The 16,562-nt window shown below is 45.0% G+C and overlaps 1 protein-coding gene across 1 annotated transcript in view; it reads right to left on the bottom strand.

The window, feature by feature from the left end:
• Positions 1-16,562, bottom strand: part of LOC109895279 (ankyrin repeat domain-containing protein 11-like) — a 139,551-nt gene that overhangs the window by 102,829 nt on the left and 20,160 nt on the right. The window contains 1 exon segment of the mRNA XM_031830784.1: positions 6,131-6,210. The gene's annotated coding sequence lies outside the window, so the exon portion shown is untranslated.

The following is a 16,562-nucleotide window of genomic DNA, read 5'->3' as shown; positions in this document are numbered from 1 at the left end:
GGTTGTAGTTATTATAGGACTATTTCCCTCCATACCATTTGTATTTCATTAACCTTTGACTATTGGATGTTCTTATAGGCACTTTAGTATTGCCAGTGTAACAGTATAGCTTCCGTCCCTCTCCTCGCTCCTCCCTGGGCTCGAACCAGCAACACAACAGCGTTACCCATGCAGAGCAAGGGGAATAACTACTAGAAGGCTCAGAGAGAGTGATGTTTGAAACGCTATTAGCGCGCGCTAACTAGCTAGCCATTTCACTTCGGTTACACCAGCCTCATCTCGGGAGTTGATAGGCTTGAAGTCATAAGCAGCGCAATGCTTGACACACAACGAAGAGCTGCTGGCAAAATGCACGAAAGTGCTGTTTGAATGAATGTTTACGCGCCTGCTTCTGCCTACCACCGCTCAGTCAGATACGTGTATGCTCAGTCACATTATATGCAACACAGGACACGCTAGATAATACCTAGTAATATCATCAACCATGTGTAGTTAACTAGTGATTATGATTGATTGTTTTTTATAAGATAAGTTTAGTGCTAGCTAGCTAGCAACTTACCTAGGCTTACTGCATTCGCGTAACAGGCAATCTCCGTGTGGAGTGCAACGAGAGAGGGGCAGGTCCTTATTACGTTGGACTAGTTAACTGTAAGGTTGCGAGATTGGATCCCCCAAGCTGAAAATCTGTCGTTCTGCCCCTGAACAAGGCAGTTAACCCACCGTTCCTAGGCCGTCATTGAAAATAACAATGTGTTCTTAACTGACTTGCCTAGTTAAATAAAAAGGTAGAAATATTTTGTGTGTTTTTTTTATTTTTTAAATCGGCGCCCAAAAAAAACGATTTCCGATTGTAATGAAAACTTGAAATCGGCCCTAATTAATCGGCCATTCCGATTAATCGGTTGACCTCTAGTGTCCGTGCCTCGGCTTCTGCTCTCCCACTCAACACTACATTAGCCTGCTAATCTCCAGCCCCGTACAAACAGCTCAGTCATCATGATCCCGAGAGAAGAGAGAGGGAGGGAGAGACCTGGCAGCAGTCAGGGGAAAAACCACAGCGTCACTCGGGGATGGGGGAGGGAGGGGATGGGGGAAGGACAGAGAAGAGGATAATGGTTGTTGTGGCTCCTCTTTCTGCCATCTTTCCCGCTCGCTCACCGCACCGATTTCAACATGGACACAATCATCTCAGAAATTGTACACAACAGCTGCAAGTGAAACAGCAAGAAAAGTAATGATATCGAAGCAAATCACTGAGCCAATGTTTAGAGATATTTATTGATCGTGTTCTATAGATTTAAGAATATGATTATACATTTTAATATGGAGTACTCAATTCACACAGACAGACATCGACAGTAAAGTCAGAAATAGAGGAAAACCCTAGTGTTGTGGATTGAGAAGTAGGCTAGCTGCCCTGGAGTTGGGCTGACCAGTCTGGTGACGTTGACCAATTAAGAGGTGAAAGGTAAGGCAGAAATAACCAATTTATCTGCACTAAGTCCCATCACTCATATCAAACTGTTCTTTCCCGTAAATACAACACTAACAAAGTGCAGAAGAGCACTGTGGAGTAGGCCTTTTCAGTCAGGCTGCTGAGCTGACACTATACTCTACCAGTCAGATATGGCGAAACAAATCCTTCATATTTCCATTCTCGCTCTACAGAGAAAGAGATGAAACACGTTACACTACAAATAATCCAATTACAGCTTGCAGATTGAGCTGAAAGGGTCAGATATAGAAATAATGCACAATGTCTCCATGGCAATCCATGTTCTTTAAACCACCCAGACAGAGTTCTAAACACCCTGGCAAACAGGCAGAAACACAGGCTGCCAGGAGACGCTGTGGGAGGGCCCCTTTAACTCACATTAGAACAAACACAATCATTTGTTCCACTGGGTTTTGTTTCATTTGTCCCCCCCCCCCCTGTACAGGTACAGTAGAGGCCCAGAGAGGGAGACACTGGGTGCCTGGCGGGTACATAGCACTGTTCAGAGGTTATTGTACTGGAGGGAGAGAGGCAGAGGGACAGTGAGCAGGCTAGGACCAGTCAATCTGGTCTCTTGGACCCTGATTGAACAGAATCACGTGAGGCCATTGTCTAGTCTTGTCCAATGCAACACCACTGTCATATCTATTGGTTAAAGGCAAAGTAAAGAGGCTACTGTTATCCTGTTATTCTCAGCGCTTAAGCCAAAGCTCAGCTCTAAAATTAGATGTAAGATCTAAACACAGACTTAGTGTTTGGACGACTCGCTGATGGGAACTTGGCTCTGGAGAAGGGGAGATAGAACATTAAAAACATTCTGTCCCATCTACAAAACACCCAGCAAACTCCTCAGCATCCAGACAGACACTACAAATCTGACCATTTCAGAGTAGCACTGGCTATCTATCATCACAGCCAGTCCCCTCTCCTCCGCAGTCACTGTGTTGCTGTGGTGGGTGAGCTTGGTTCTGACAGTGTGTGTGGGAGTGGTGGGACAAACACTGGTCTGCCTGGCTGTCAGCAGCTCTGAGCCATACCCTTGAGCAGAGCATGAGAATCAACCCTGACCTCTGAGCAGCACATTCTTTTCAAGCCAGCAGCATAACATCTCTTCATTAAAAAATGGATACATCCTGTTCTCCGCTTACATACAAACTGCATTCAAAGCAATGTTCTCTTTTGACATATTGAAGATTGAAATCTTTTTCCTTCCCATCTCATCTCCCCACCACTTCATACCTCACGGGAGAGAGCCCTGTAGTCGGCACTTACAAACTATTTTCTCTGTAGTTGGCGCTATTTGTCCTTTTCATTCTCACACCTAGATTCAAATTTCCAAAGCCCATTGCGCCGATTGCCCAACCTGCCATCAAAAAACATTTCCGTGGCAGAGTTGGACGTGGCCCCATGTACCTTCTTATTACTACGGCTACCTCCAACCCCTTCCGAAGCAGTGGGGCTTCGCCTCTGAACCTGTGCCATCTGCAAAGAAAAACACACAATACAACGTTTCTGCCATCAAGCCACACCCAAAGGTCAGTGTCTCAGCCCGTTTGACAAAGGGGTTATATTTGATTGGCGCTGGTGACTGCACATTTCCGAAATCCGCATTTATAGTTGTGTCCTGTGAGTGGACAGACAGAAAGACCGCTGGATGATTACCTACCGCCTAGCTACGGTGGATATCGCCGATATGTGATGACTCCAAAATCGGCATTACGGTCTGGCTAATGGAAAACGCTGCTGTGTATCTTTCAACTAACCTGCATTTGGCGATACTTGGTTCTCTATTCGGGAAATATAGTATCTTATAAACGCTTGTGTCCAGTTCCATGTGGTTCTACCCAAAAAATACATCGGAAAGTTTTGTCCTGCCGAGTAGGTTCCTCGCCATCTTAGCTGCCGCACATCTAGCATTTCCCAGCAGGAACTAGGCAGGAACTAGGATTGTCCGTGTGGCTCGGCCAAGTGTAGAAGATGACAGCACGCCACAGTGCGACCAAAACAAAGATCTACATATGCAAGAGGCATTTCTCACTCAATACAAAACATGGATTTAATATCTGAATTGTCTATGATTCTTGTAACCACCTGCACATTTATAAGATACACTTTTCCCTGATTTCGAGAACAAACAAAATGTCAGCAAATGCAGGTTAGTTGAGAAATACATGTATGCGTTTTCCATCAGCCAGACCGTAACGCAGATTGGAGTCGTCACGTATTGGCGATACCCACAATAGCTACCAACATCGCTCCCTCTGCAGTGGGATGAGAAAGCTCGTTGACACTTCCTTTCAGGGTGTGTTTGAACATGAACCTCAGCCGATCCGCAGCTGCGCTGATTAATGGCACAATGACAACACACGCTTGGATATCATTTTAAAGAATGGTTCCTCCTCGGTGCTTCGCTCTAATGATTGGGAACAGAATGACAAGGAAAACCTTGGGCAAAGGCATCATTTTAGCCCCTACCAATCCTGCTCTTCGCATTGTGCAACAAGCCTACTAATGTACAAACCTTCAAACTTCTGCTCAGATAAGCTACAGAATCACGAGACATGGGCCTATGCCACAGAACAATGTAAACACAACAATACAGGTCTGCAACCTGAGTGGTTAACGGGGCACACTAGTCTAGTGAGAAAGGAGAGAAAAACCAATACATTTGGCACGCCAACACCGCAAAGGTTCAATCCATTGGAGGGTCCACAACCTCCTATATCATCTCATCATTCAACGTGCTTACAAGAAAACCTAATCACAACAAAGTTCCCGTTTTCTTCTGCCTCGAGTTCACATTCCTCAGCGAAAGATATGAGTGAAATGCCAATTTGCAGGGTAATGATGCAGAGTTTCTCTCCTCCCTGGCCACAGAGCCATGCCTGTTTGGAGCACACAGACTCTTTCAATAGAGCATTAGCATGTGGCCTGCCAGGGGGAGAGGTAGGCGGGTGGGAGCAGGGTCTTGAGGAACAAAGCCCCTATAGTTGTCTCAAGCCTGGCTATGAGAGTTATGTAATATGACTGGCAGGGCCCACTTTCCTGTTCAGAGTGCTGTAGACTAATCCTATTGAAGAACAGGCCTACTTTGGAAAAGGGGAGGGGGGGGGGGGAGAGAGAAAAAAACAAGCTGGTAATGAGCAGAGGCAAAACGGTGCAGGGAGAGCATTCACAGGAGAGACACCCTTTCATCTGCACTACCGTCCAACACAGCACAACTCCCAACCAGCAGATAACGCTGACAATAATATCAGCACTGCCGAGGGCTGGGAGCAGGCTACACACAGAGAGCGAGAGACAGAGAGCGAGAGACAGAGAGCGAGAGACAGAGAGCGAGAGACAGAGAGCGAGAGACAGAGAGCGAGAGACAGAGAGCGAGAGACAGAGAGCGAGAGACAGAGAGCGAGAGACAGAGAGCGAGAGAGAGAGCGAGAGACAGAGAGCGAGAGACAGAGAGCGAGAGACAGAGATAGAAAGGAAGAGTGGAGAGAGCATGAGACAGGGAGTGGCAAAGAGCGAAAGAGAGGAGAGAGGCAACAGAGCATGAAACAGAGGGAGAGAGACGTACACCGTAACCTACGTCTGTTTCTGCTAACCATTGGCAAAGTGGAGGATGTAGAGCAGTTAAAAATAAAATCTGATTCTGATTTACTCTACTGGTGCCTGGAAACCATGTGACTGGCATCACATGAGGAGAGGTGGGGGTGGGGGGGCGTACTGGAAGCATAATGGGCTTTTTTGATCAGTTTCCACTGACAGTAAGCAGATCCGGTATGATTTCAGGAGGTAAACACCACCAGCTTCCGTTGCACAGAGCGTCTGGCTAAAGAGAAGGCTACAGAAGGAAGAGTAGAGCAAAATGAGAGTAGGGAGGGAACGAGAGGGGAGATCGATTGTTCAGCGCCCATGCTGAAAGTCTCTCTGTGTGCCGTGGGGAAAAGGTGGCCGTCTCTTCAGAGGCGTGGGCTGCCACTACTTACTGATCGAGCAGCACGGTCACATGAGTCGCATGCGGGAGAGGGACACTTCATTAGTGACACTGAGCTCTACGGGAGCGGTGACCTACTTTCCAAACCAAGTTGCCCGCCACACAAACAACCATGCACACACACCCCAAAATCACACACACACAAGCCCACACCAGCTAAAACACAGAACCCCTTTAACAAAGGGACAGGAAGGCAGGGCCTGGGCATGCACTAAGCCCTGCTCTTAATACACACATTCCAGTTGAAAGTGCAGGGCTTTAAAGCTGCCAGCTGGTACTAGCACTGCTCCTGTCTGGCCCTCTCCCACTCATAGCTAGAGAGACTGGCTCAACCCATGGCTTGAAATTATAAGTCTATAGCCACACACACAGACCGGTAGGCAGTTCCACAGCAAACCCTCTCTATGGTGCCATATGAGTGTCGTTTATTTAGCATCCGAGACGGTTTGGAGAAATCTGAGGAGTCAAAACAACAAGACTACTGGAGTACAGGAATACGGGCCTTGGAAAACAACCCCCTTTCTGTAAACAATGTTTCAAAACATTATACAGCGTGTTCAAACCTATAGTACGTTGTGACAAACACAGGGACCAAGAAACAGAGAGGCTCCAGAGACAAAGTGGAGAGAATGTAAAATACATACCGATTCCATGGCTGTCTGCGGATGGGTGACGTTAAAATCCTGCTTTAAAAAAGGGCTGCAGTAGGGAAGTCCAAAGAATCCTACAAAACAAAAGAAAACCAAAGGATTAGTTACGGAGCTGTTAGTTGGCGTTTAACATTCCTAATGAGATCTGGTGTAGGGAGTCATCTTCCCCACTCAGGTTGTCCTATTGCCCCAACACAGTATCTTAATGCAACCTTTCAAAGGTCAAAGCCCCACACCATACCAGTCTCTCCTACCCCTGTAGACAGCCCCTCACAACCACCCCCCCACAGCCACAGCCCCTCACAACCACCCCCCCAGCCACAGCCCCTCACAACCACCCCCCCCAGCCACAGCCCCTCACAACCAACCCCCCACAGCCACAGCCAACCACAACCCAAGCTTTGTCTCAACTGAGGGCAGGGGTTTATCAGGATTTGAAAGATAGAGGGGCTTTTCAAAGGCCTTCAGTTGTGCCACATCGGTTACATTCCTGTGTCGCTGTCACCTAGCCCCTCGCTCACATTTGTTCCATGGCAGTTGTTCAAATAACATTGAGAGTCCACTAGCACAAATGGTGATAACAAGTTGACTCAAGAGGACCACACACCCCAGTAGTTAGGCTCAGTGGTATTGTGGAAAAGTATATGTGTATAAAGGATAGAGAATAACACGATTTCAGTCCTAGAGGGCGTTATTAACCAAGAGTTTGTTATTTTCTGAAATTAATTAAATATAAAAAGGGCTTCTGCTTGTATCTTACCCTCTTTCCTTCTGAAGAGAACAGGTGCAAAGCTTACCGAATCGGTCAGGCTGCCATTTTTCTTGAGTGCGAGGCCATGAAAGCAAAATCGCATTCCACTAGTAGAGATGTTAACGGTTAAATCGGTTAGCCACCGAAAATATATTCGACCGGTCATCCTTATCAGTCTACAGGTACATTTGCATAATTTAGTGGAATTCAATTGCAGCGTGTATTTTCGCTAGTCGTCATGCATCTTATTTTTCACACGCACAAAGCATACAGAGCCTCGTTTGAGGAGCAGAATAGCCTATCAACTGTCAGACAGCGCAAGAGCAGCTGGTACTGGAGTGCTCTTATAGTTATTGCACAACAAATAACAGTTCTAAGTGCAATCACATGGCAAAAAACTAAATAACTATAAATGTTTTGATGGCCGCGATTAAAAACAGCTCGTAATTGTATTTCTCAATCTCAACTCGGAATTAAAGCGCGCCTCCGAATCGCCATTTGAGTGCATAGGCTATAGTCAACGGTAGGCAGGCTATAGTCAACGGTAGGCAGGCTATAGTCAACGGTAGGCAGGCTATAGTCAACGGTAGGTAGGCTATCAGCGTATCAACCACCAATTTGCAATGTGAGCTTGAGGCTGCATAATAGTTTGAAGCCTGAACGGTTTACTTCAAATGAGAAATGTCTTACCTTGCTTCAATGTAGCCGAGGCAAAATCCAACCATCGAAACGTGGAGGCAATTATTTTCTAGAGACTTCCTGCTGTCATTAACCAGCATTTATCTGCTGTTCTATTGGTTTTCATATCAACTTTCTTTCATTGATGAGAAACCAAAGCACCAATCCTAGTCATATTAACAACCCATCCTAGATGTTGTTATTAGATTCCACCTCTGTTTCAAACTGAGATTTTCATCTGTCACTGTCATTATCTCACATTTTCAGCTCGGCTGGCATTGGGTGCTCCGTTTAGAACAGTGTTTTCGGCTCGGCTGGCATTGGGTGCTCCGTTTAGAACAGTGTTTTCGGCTCGGCTGGCATTGGGTGCTCCGTTTAGAACAGTGTTTTCGGCTCGGCTGGCATTGGGTGCTCCGTTTAGAACAGTGTTTTCGGCTCGGCTGGCATTGGGTGCTCCGTTTAGAACAGTGTTTTCAGCTCGGCTGGCATTGGGTGCTCCGTTTAGAACAGTGTTTTCAGCTCGGCTGGCATTGGGTGCTCCGTTTAGAACAGTGTTTTCAGCTCGGCTGGCATTGGGTGCTCCGTTTAGAACAGTGTTTTCAGCTCGGCTGGCATTGGGTGCTCCGTTTAGAACAGTGTTTTCAGCTCGGCTGGCATTGGGTGCTCTGTTTAGAACAGTGTTTTCAGCTCGGCTGGCATTGGGTGCTCCGTTTAGAACAGTGTTTTCAGCTCGGCTGGCATTGGGTGCTCTGTTTAGAACAGTGTTTCCCCAAGAATGGCATTTTCGCAAATGTTTGAAAATGATGTTTTATTAGCGGCTTCATTACAGGAGTTGCATGTTCAATAATATAGCCTTTTGACTAAGATGATAGGCTACTACTGTTGCATGTTTTCATTAAACTCTTAACGAAAAATGTCAGTTCCTTGTATGCAAGCATAACAATGTCTGTAGGTCACGTCATTTTACTGTTTGGGAAAAATGTAACTGTTTGTTGACTGCTTAATTAGGGTTGGTTAGTCGGCAGCAACATTCACCGAACTGTGCATCACTTGCCAATAGAGATAGCAATAGTCATAGGTTAAGAAAATATATGTTACATTTGCAAACCATTTTATGTCTGTCAATCTAAGCAGCTAGAAATGGGACAGCAAGAATCTCAAGTTAACATACCGACTGAAGTGGATGACACTAGAGCCCAGGCCAGGCCAAGGGCTGGAGGTGCCAGGACAACACAGGATGTGAGGCCAGATTAAGGGGCCAGGCCTCACTGGGATGGACGGGGGGGTGGTGACGTGTCTGTTAAAATCAGAACTCTGTTGGTTCTCACAGCAGGAATCCAGGGATTGGACTAATCCAGAATGGAGAGCAGAGCACTCCCTCTTAAATGGGGCTTGAATACAGGCTTGTAATCTTACTAAGAAAATCCCCCGACCGCACGGTGACAAAGTACACTCCCTTTAAGCCGGGCCATGCTAAAACACACAAGACATCACTCATGGGTAACACAGATCAGTCTCTGGCAGGGTAAGCTCTTGGTTGGGTAGACTATGAACATCTGAGGATATCATGCCAGGGTTCAATTCAACTTGAATGTGAACTGTCGTATTTAGAATCCTTACGGAGCTTTAAATTCTGATTGAAATAAATAAAATAAAAACCTAAAAGTGATAACGCCAAACTCACTGATCTCCCTTTGTGCACCTACGATCAAATGAGTGAGACGTTTCCTTTCAGTCACTGTTAAGAGACCCTACTACCAGCAAACACACTGCACATTAAAAACGCCACTAATCTGTCTGTGGAGGATCTCTCTCCCTCTAGGGTTGGCCGGAGGTTTTCCACCATTAGTAGGGTCCATACTATGTTGACCTTAAAAGGGAAACTTTGAGCCTGAGAAGCCAAGCTCTAGCGCTTTGCCGCAGCTCTTAGGGAGCTGGTTATATTCCTCTTGAAAGAGGATGCTTCCACAATTATTCATACATTGGGAGGGATTACCAAAGACAGGACTTCAGTTTCACCACAGGCCATGGGCCAGGCTCTGCTGACCTCATGCCAACAAAGGTGAGACTGTTAAAGCTACCAGTCATTGAAAGGCACCCAAGCCCACACTTCTCAAACATCTCAAGCAGGATGACTCGGCCAAAAACACATGGCTCCTACCTTGTGGTAATGTGGTGGCCCCCTCATGCCCTCAGGGCATGCACAAGACTCAACGAGAAGAGACAGCTATGTCTGTAGGCAGGGGGAGAGAAGACCAGTTATTTTAAGAACGCCATAACAAGTTCATCCTGTGTCAGTATGTCAGTATGAGGCTTCCTGTAAGTGTGTTTGCCCTGGCCATAGCGAGGCAGAAGCACACAAATGCTCTTGTGCAAATATCCATAGTCCCGCCTGCCAGGGTCAGCTGGGCAGGATGTGACATAAGTTTAGAGCCTCGGACACGGCAGAGACAGCCAACTGGTTTTTAATTTTTTTTTAAATGTACACCAATGAGGTAATTTACTACCTGCTGACATTGAGCTGGAATAGAAGTCACCCGTTCACACACATAGGCAGGACAGGGAGCTGCCAGTCAGTCCAATGTGTCCAGGAATTGTACATTTATGACTGGGGAAGTAGTAAAGTCTAACAGGACCAAACTGGACCTTTAATCCCTGCCACATGGGGGGACAGACTGCTGGGAGCACCAACACGCCACCAAAGGTTTGGCCATTCACAGTCAAACCCAGAAATCTTAGTTACTTAGACTTAAATGAAGGTTTGCTAGGCATGTGGGGAGCCTGGGCTATTTCTGATCCATTTGAAGAGCCTCTTTGCAGGAGGTAGTGAGGCTTGAGTGAGGCCTGTCTGCAGAGAGAGGAAGGGAAACGCTTAAGTTTGTGTCTGCTCCTCATTTTCTTTCCCTTTTGGTTCTGTGCAGCAGCTGTGGGCCCCTCCAGGGTCTCCCACCAAAGAGGGTGCTGCAGCTCTGGGCCCCTCCAGGGTCTCCCACCAAAGAGGGTGCTGCAGCTCTGGGCCCCTCCAGGGTCTCCCACCAAAGAGGGTGCTGCAGCTCTGGGCCCCTCCAGGGTCTCCCACCAAAGAGGGTGCAGCAGCTCTGGGCCCCTCTAGGGTCTCCCACCAAAGAGGGTGCTGCAGCTCTGGGCCCCTCCAGGGTCTCCCACCAAAGAGGGTGGTGCAGCTCTGGGCCCCTCCAGGGTCTCACACCAAAGAGTGTGTGTGTTTGTCCTACAGTGGCCCCCCCAGGCGCAATGTCTCCAGTTACTACTCCAATGTTTGTCTGTGTGTTAATAGACATGTTTAGCAGGGTTTCTCTGGTGAATGAGACCGGTTCCCCAAAACCAGCCGTGTTTACACGACTTGTGTTGAGCCACACTGGGGGGCCACACTGCTCATTTGTAACGGCTGCATCTATCCTGGCTAATTAGGTTTGACTCAGCACGATGGGAGATTGAGAAGGCAGGCGACACATGAGTAAAAACTGCTGATTGAGGCACAAAATCTGGCACAAAAGCTTCACAAAAATCCAGAGATCCTAATCAGCACGGCTTTTAGGTGAGCCGTACCAGAAAGACCAGGCTTAAAGAGCACAGTCAGCACACAGACCGACATGGGCCAACTAGCCTGTAGCTTCACATCCAAACACACTGCAGGACACAGGCCTACAAGTACTAGCTAGCTATCTCTCCTTCTGGCTAACATCCCTGTTGTGCTCATACAGGGGTTGTGTTTTATGATATGGCCAAGTTGATGAGAAGAAATACAAGTAAAACAGGATATAGGAGTTGACCTAAACATGCAAAAGGTCAGAGGTGAGAGTTCAAGCCTCCCCATCCTGACAGTAAGCAGGGGCAGCTCAGGACAAAGGAAGTGTTCTTTTCACATGTTTGGCTATTTGAAGTGAATATACTAACACCGTCTTTTAAAACAAATCCCTACTAGATGTGTGGTATTTCAACATCACCAGGGGAAAGCCAAACACTGGACTTTGTTCATGAGGAGTGGTGTGCACACATGTGCATGAGAAGGCAAGTCATACTTCTGACAAGTTTGAGAACTTGGCCCGTGTTGATTTCAACTACAGTCTCTGTAGACTCGAGTCCAGCTTTGAAGCCCAACGCCCAGGGTTTGAGATCCAAGAATCTCCTTGGAGTTGGGAGAGCAGTCACGGCCAATCCTAGGGCCTAGCCTCAACAACAGACAATGGCTGCCAGAGCTGCTCTGCTACAAACATACCACACTGTCCAGATAACTGCCTGAAGGAACACACACAACAACAACTGCTAACACTCAGACCCACGATCTCACACACAAAACAATTCCACATGCCATAGAGCCGTAGCTATTTAATGAGTATATTTCCGGAGATTAGTCCACGACATGTTGCAATGGTGATAGGGCTGAAAACACCGACTGTGTCTGCAGGAGGGGGGGGGGGGGGGGGGGGGTACTGGACGCAATATTGTATACACATGCTAATTCTGAAGCCCAAAGCAAAGACTGGAAAATGTGGAAGAGAAAGCCGAGCTACTGAGAGACACAGAGCGAAGGGAGGAGAGTGAGAGGTCAGCCCCATTTGAGCTTTAGTAATATGGCTGGGGGGAGGGTAAAGTGAGTGGAGCTCTAAACAACTGGCTGGATGGTGTTGCTTCAGCCCGGGCTGCCACTGCGTGTCTACAGCATGGCCCGTGGCTTGTGTGAACATGCAGGCCTATGTGGGGCACCAGTGCATTGTGGGATTACAGAGGAGACGGGTGGTCTAATGGTCGCCCGGGGGCATGCACAGCCATCCTTTATCGTGCCTCTTTTCTGCCCCCCCCCCCTATTCTGCTCCCCAGAGCATCGGATTACAGGAAGCACCACCATTTTCACAATCTGGTCAGCTCCATTTATCTGGGAAATCTGGACAATGAGGCAGACTACCCCCCCCCCTTCTCTCAATGTGTCCCTGGGATACAGAGCACCTCTCCAGTCCTCTCTGGCTGCCCTATCAGAGAACACATCTGACGGAGCTGACAGCAGCCTGGGACTGGGACACTAGCTCCGACCTTTATGTCTGAATACTGAACATGCATCACAGAGCAGACACGGACACAGGGGGACAGGGAGAGTCTGCACTGTTCACCTACAGAGCAGCATGCACACAGACAGCATTTCCCTCAGCTCCATTTTTTTGTAGGCAGGGCACCAAGCTACTCGGGGTAGCATTGTTATTCAGCACTTGTTTGTAGAGTGCATTTTTTCTAATCTGTCCCAAAATACAAATATTACTAAATAGAATACAGGAATAATAGACCTACTGTTGTGAATTACTCTTGAAAGCAATATGTTAACCAAGTTACCCAAATAGCTGGAGTGTTGGGTACCAGGGAAGAATATTACATATTTCCAGTAGTCTCTAAACAGCAGGAGAGCTGTAAACCCAAACATAAGCTGAAAACAATGAGACTAAATGGCAATTCAGGTTTCAGTTATTTAGATCAGTTGTGTTTATTCCGTCAACGATTCACTAGACCAAAAACACAACTAGCTCTGTTTCTCAAACGTCAAATGTAGAAGTTGATGCAAACGTCAAATTTCAAAGTGTAAGGTTAAGGTTAGGCATTAAATTAGATTTAAGGTTAGGCATTAACTCCGAATGGTTACGGGTTAAGGTTGGAATAGACTTTAAACAAAAATCTCAATAACTTTCTATTGCTGGATTCGAATTCGCTAACTTTGGATTCAGAGGCAGATGCTTAAATCCATCCGCCATCCCAGTCCACAACGACCTAGCAAAACCTACTTGAAGGTAACAGCGCTCACGGTGGCCGGTTTGTAACCTCCCGACGTCCTCAGACATGGATGGACGTCAAATACTGACTCGTATCACGTGACCTGGCTGCAAAAACAAGTAGGAGTTCAAAGCAATTCAAAACATGATAAATAAGAAGTATAGCAGTAGTGTGTTGTGAGAGGAGTCAATTGTGTGTTGGCAGACTGCTATTCTTAATTTTAAAATATATATTTTGCACACAGCGCCGTTATTTGGCTTCTATTTATTTTTTTATGCGGTGGGACCGTGGCATGGAACCACTTGACTAAGCTCGCACCGAATGTGAATCTAGCATTTGGGCCCACGTTTGACGGACAACTTTTTTCTTATTCAGAAAGTATTTCACACCTCGCCTTTTTCCACATTTTGTTGTGTTACAGCCGGAATTTAAAATGTATATTGTTTGGCACTGTCCTACACACAATACCCCATAACGTCAAAGTGGAATTGTTTGCAAAAAATGTTACAAATTCATTTAAAATGAAAAGCTGAAATGTCTTAATATGTATTCAACCCCTTTGTTGTGGCAAGTCTAAAGTTCAGGAGTAAAACACATCTTAACATATCACATAAGTTGCGTGAAATAATAGTGTTTAACATGATTCTTGAATGACTACCTCATCTCTGTACCCCACACATACAGATAATTGTAAGGTCCCTCAGGTCGAGAAGTGAATGTGAAACACAAATTCAACCAAATCAAAAATCCACATTTTATTTGACACATACATATGTTTAGCAGATGTTGTTGCGGGTGTAGCGAAATGCTTGTGTTACTAGCTCCTACAGTGTAGTAATATCTAACAAGTAATATTTATCAACACACAATCTAAAGTAAAGGATTTAAGAATATATAAATATTTGGCCGAGCAATGTCAGAGGGGCTTAGACTAAAATACAGTAGAATAGGACAGAATACAGTATTAAAATAGGATATAATGCAAAATATGTAAACATTAAAGTGACTAGTGTTCCAATTATTAAAATAGCTAGTGATTTCAAGTCTATGTATATAGGGCAGCAGCCTCTAATGTGCTAGTGATGGCTATTACACAGTCTGATGGCCTTGAGATTGAAAAACAGCTTCAGTCTCTCGGTCCCAGCTTTGAAGCATAAAGACCAGGGGAAGTTTTTCAATGCATTGCAAAGAAGGGCACCTATTGGTAGATGGGTAAAAATAATAAAAGCAGACATTGAATATCCCTTTGAGCATGGTGAAGTTATTAATTACACTTTGAATGGTGTATCAATACACTCAGTCACTACAAAGATACAGGCGTCCTTCCTAAATCAGTTGCCGTAAAGGAAGGAAACCACTCAGGGATTTCACCATGAGGTCAATGGTGACTCGAAAACAGTTAGATTTTAATGGCTGTGATAGGAGAAAACTGAGGATGGACCATGAACATTGTAGTTACTCCACAATATTAACCTAAATGACAGAGTTTGCAATAAGACACTAAGGTAGAACTGCAAAAAATGTGGCAAAGAAATTAACGTTATGCCCTGAATACAAAGAATTGTTTGGGGCAAATCCAGCACACCACTTAGTACCACTCTTCATATTTTCAAGCATGGTGGCGACTGCATCATGTCATGAGTATGCTGGTCATCGGCAAGGGAGTTTATGATATAAAATAATAAATTATGGAATAGAGCTATGCACAGACAAAATCGGAGAAAACCTAGTTCAGTCTGGTTTCCAACAGACACGGGGACACAAAAATGACCCTTTCAGGCAGGACAATAACCTAAAACAAGGCCAAATATACACTGGAGTTGCTTACCAAGACAACATTGAATGTTCCTGTGTGGCCTAACTACAGTTTTGACTAATATTTATTGCAAGAATTGAAAATGGCTGTCTAGCAATGAACAACAACCAACATGAATGTTAATTATAATAATGTGGAAATATTCTACAGTCCAGGTGTGCAAAGCTCTTAGAGACTTAGAAAAACTCACAGCTGTAAGTCCCTGCTAGAGGTGATAATAGGTATTGACTAAAGGTGTGAATACTTAGGTAAATGTGATATTTCTGTATTCAATTTAAAAATAAATTGAGCAAAAAAACAAATCTAAAAGCATGTTGTTTTCACTTTGTCATTATTTGAATAAACAAAAATATTTAACTAGGCAAGTCAGTTACCCTCTGTAGCGTAGGGGGCAGCATTCAGAATTTTGGATGAAAAGCATGCCCAAATTAAATGGCCTGCTACTCGGGCCCAGAAGATATGATATGCATGTAACTGGTAGATGCGGATAGAAAACACTAACGTTTCCAAAACTGTTAAAATAGTGTCTGTGAGTATAACAGAACTGATTTAGCAGGCAAAAACCTGAGAAAAATCCATTCAGGAAGTAGTTTTTATTGGTTTTGTAGTTTTTTATCCAATGCCATTACAGTATCCATTGACTTAGGACTCCATTTGCAGTTCCTATGCCTTCCACTAGATGTCAACAGTCTTTAGAAATCATTTCAGGCTTGTATTCTTATTAATGAGGGAGTAAGACCAGTCTGAACGAGTGGACCCTAACGTGACGCAGAGTTTGTGCATTTCTTGTTTACCTTTTATATTGACGACGTTATTGTCCGGTTGAAATATTATAGATCATTTAGGCTAAAAAAACAACCTGAGGATTGAATATAAACATCGTTTGACATGATTCTATGAACTTTACGGATACAATTTGGATTTTTTAAGTTTAAGCGTATGGATTACTGAAGAAAACACGCTAACAAAACAGAGGTTTTTGGATATAAAGAGACTTCATCAAACAAAAGGAACATTTATTGAGTAAATGAATGTCTTCTGATTGCCACCATATGAAGATCATCAAAAGGTAAGGGATTAATTTTATCTCTATTTCTGAGTTTTGTAACGCTTCTGCTTGGCTGGTTACTGTTTGTAATAATTTGTCAACTGGGCTATGTTCTGGGCTAGATATGTTCTGGGCTAGGTATGCTTTCGCCGAAAAGCATTTTATAAATATGACACTGTGGTTGGTTTAACAAGAAGTTAATCTTTAAACATATGTAAAATATGTTTTGTTTTCTGAAATTTTATAATGAGCATTTCTGTAATTGAATTTGGCGCTCTGCAACCTCACCGGATGTTGGCCACGTCCCACATACCCTAGTGAGGATAAGAACAAATTCTTATTTACAATGACGGCCTGC

Source organism: Oncorhynchus kisutch, linkage group LG8, assembly GCF_002021735.2.
Source record: "Oncorhynchus kisutch isolate 150728-3 linkage group LG8, Okis_V2, whole genome shotgun sequence".
NCBI lineage: Eukaryota > Metazoa > Chordata > Actinopteri > Salmoniformes > Salmonidae > Oncorhynchus > Oncorhynchus kisutch.
Note: the sequence above shows the minus strand (reverse complement) of the source record. Positions and strands in the feature narration are given on the sequence as shown.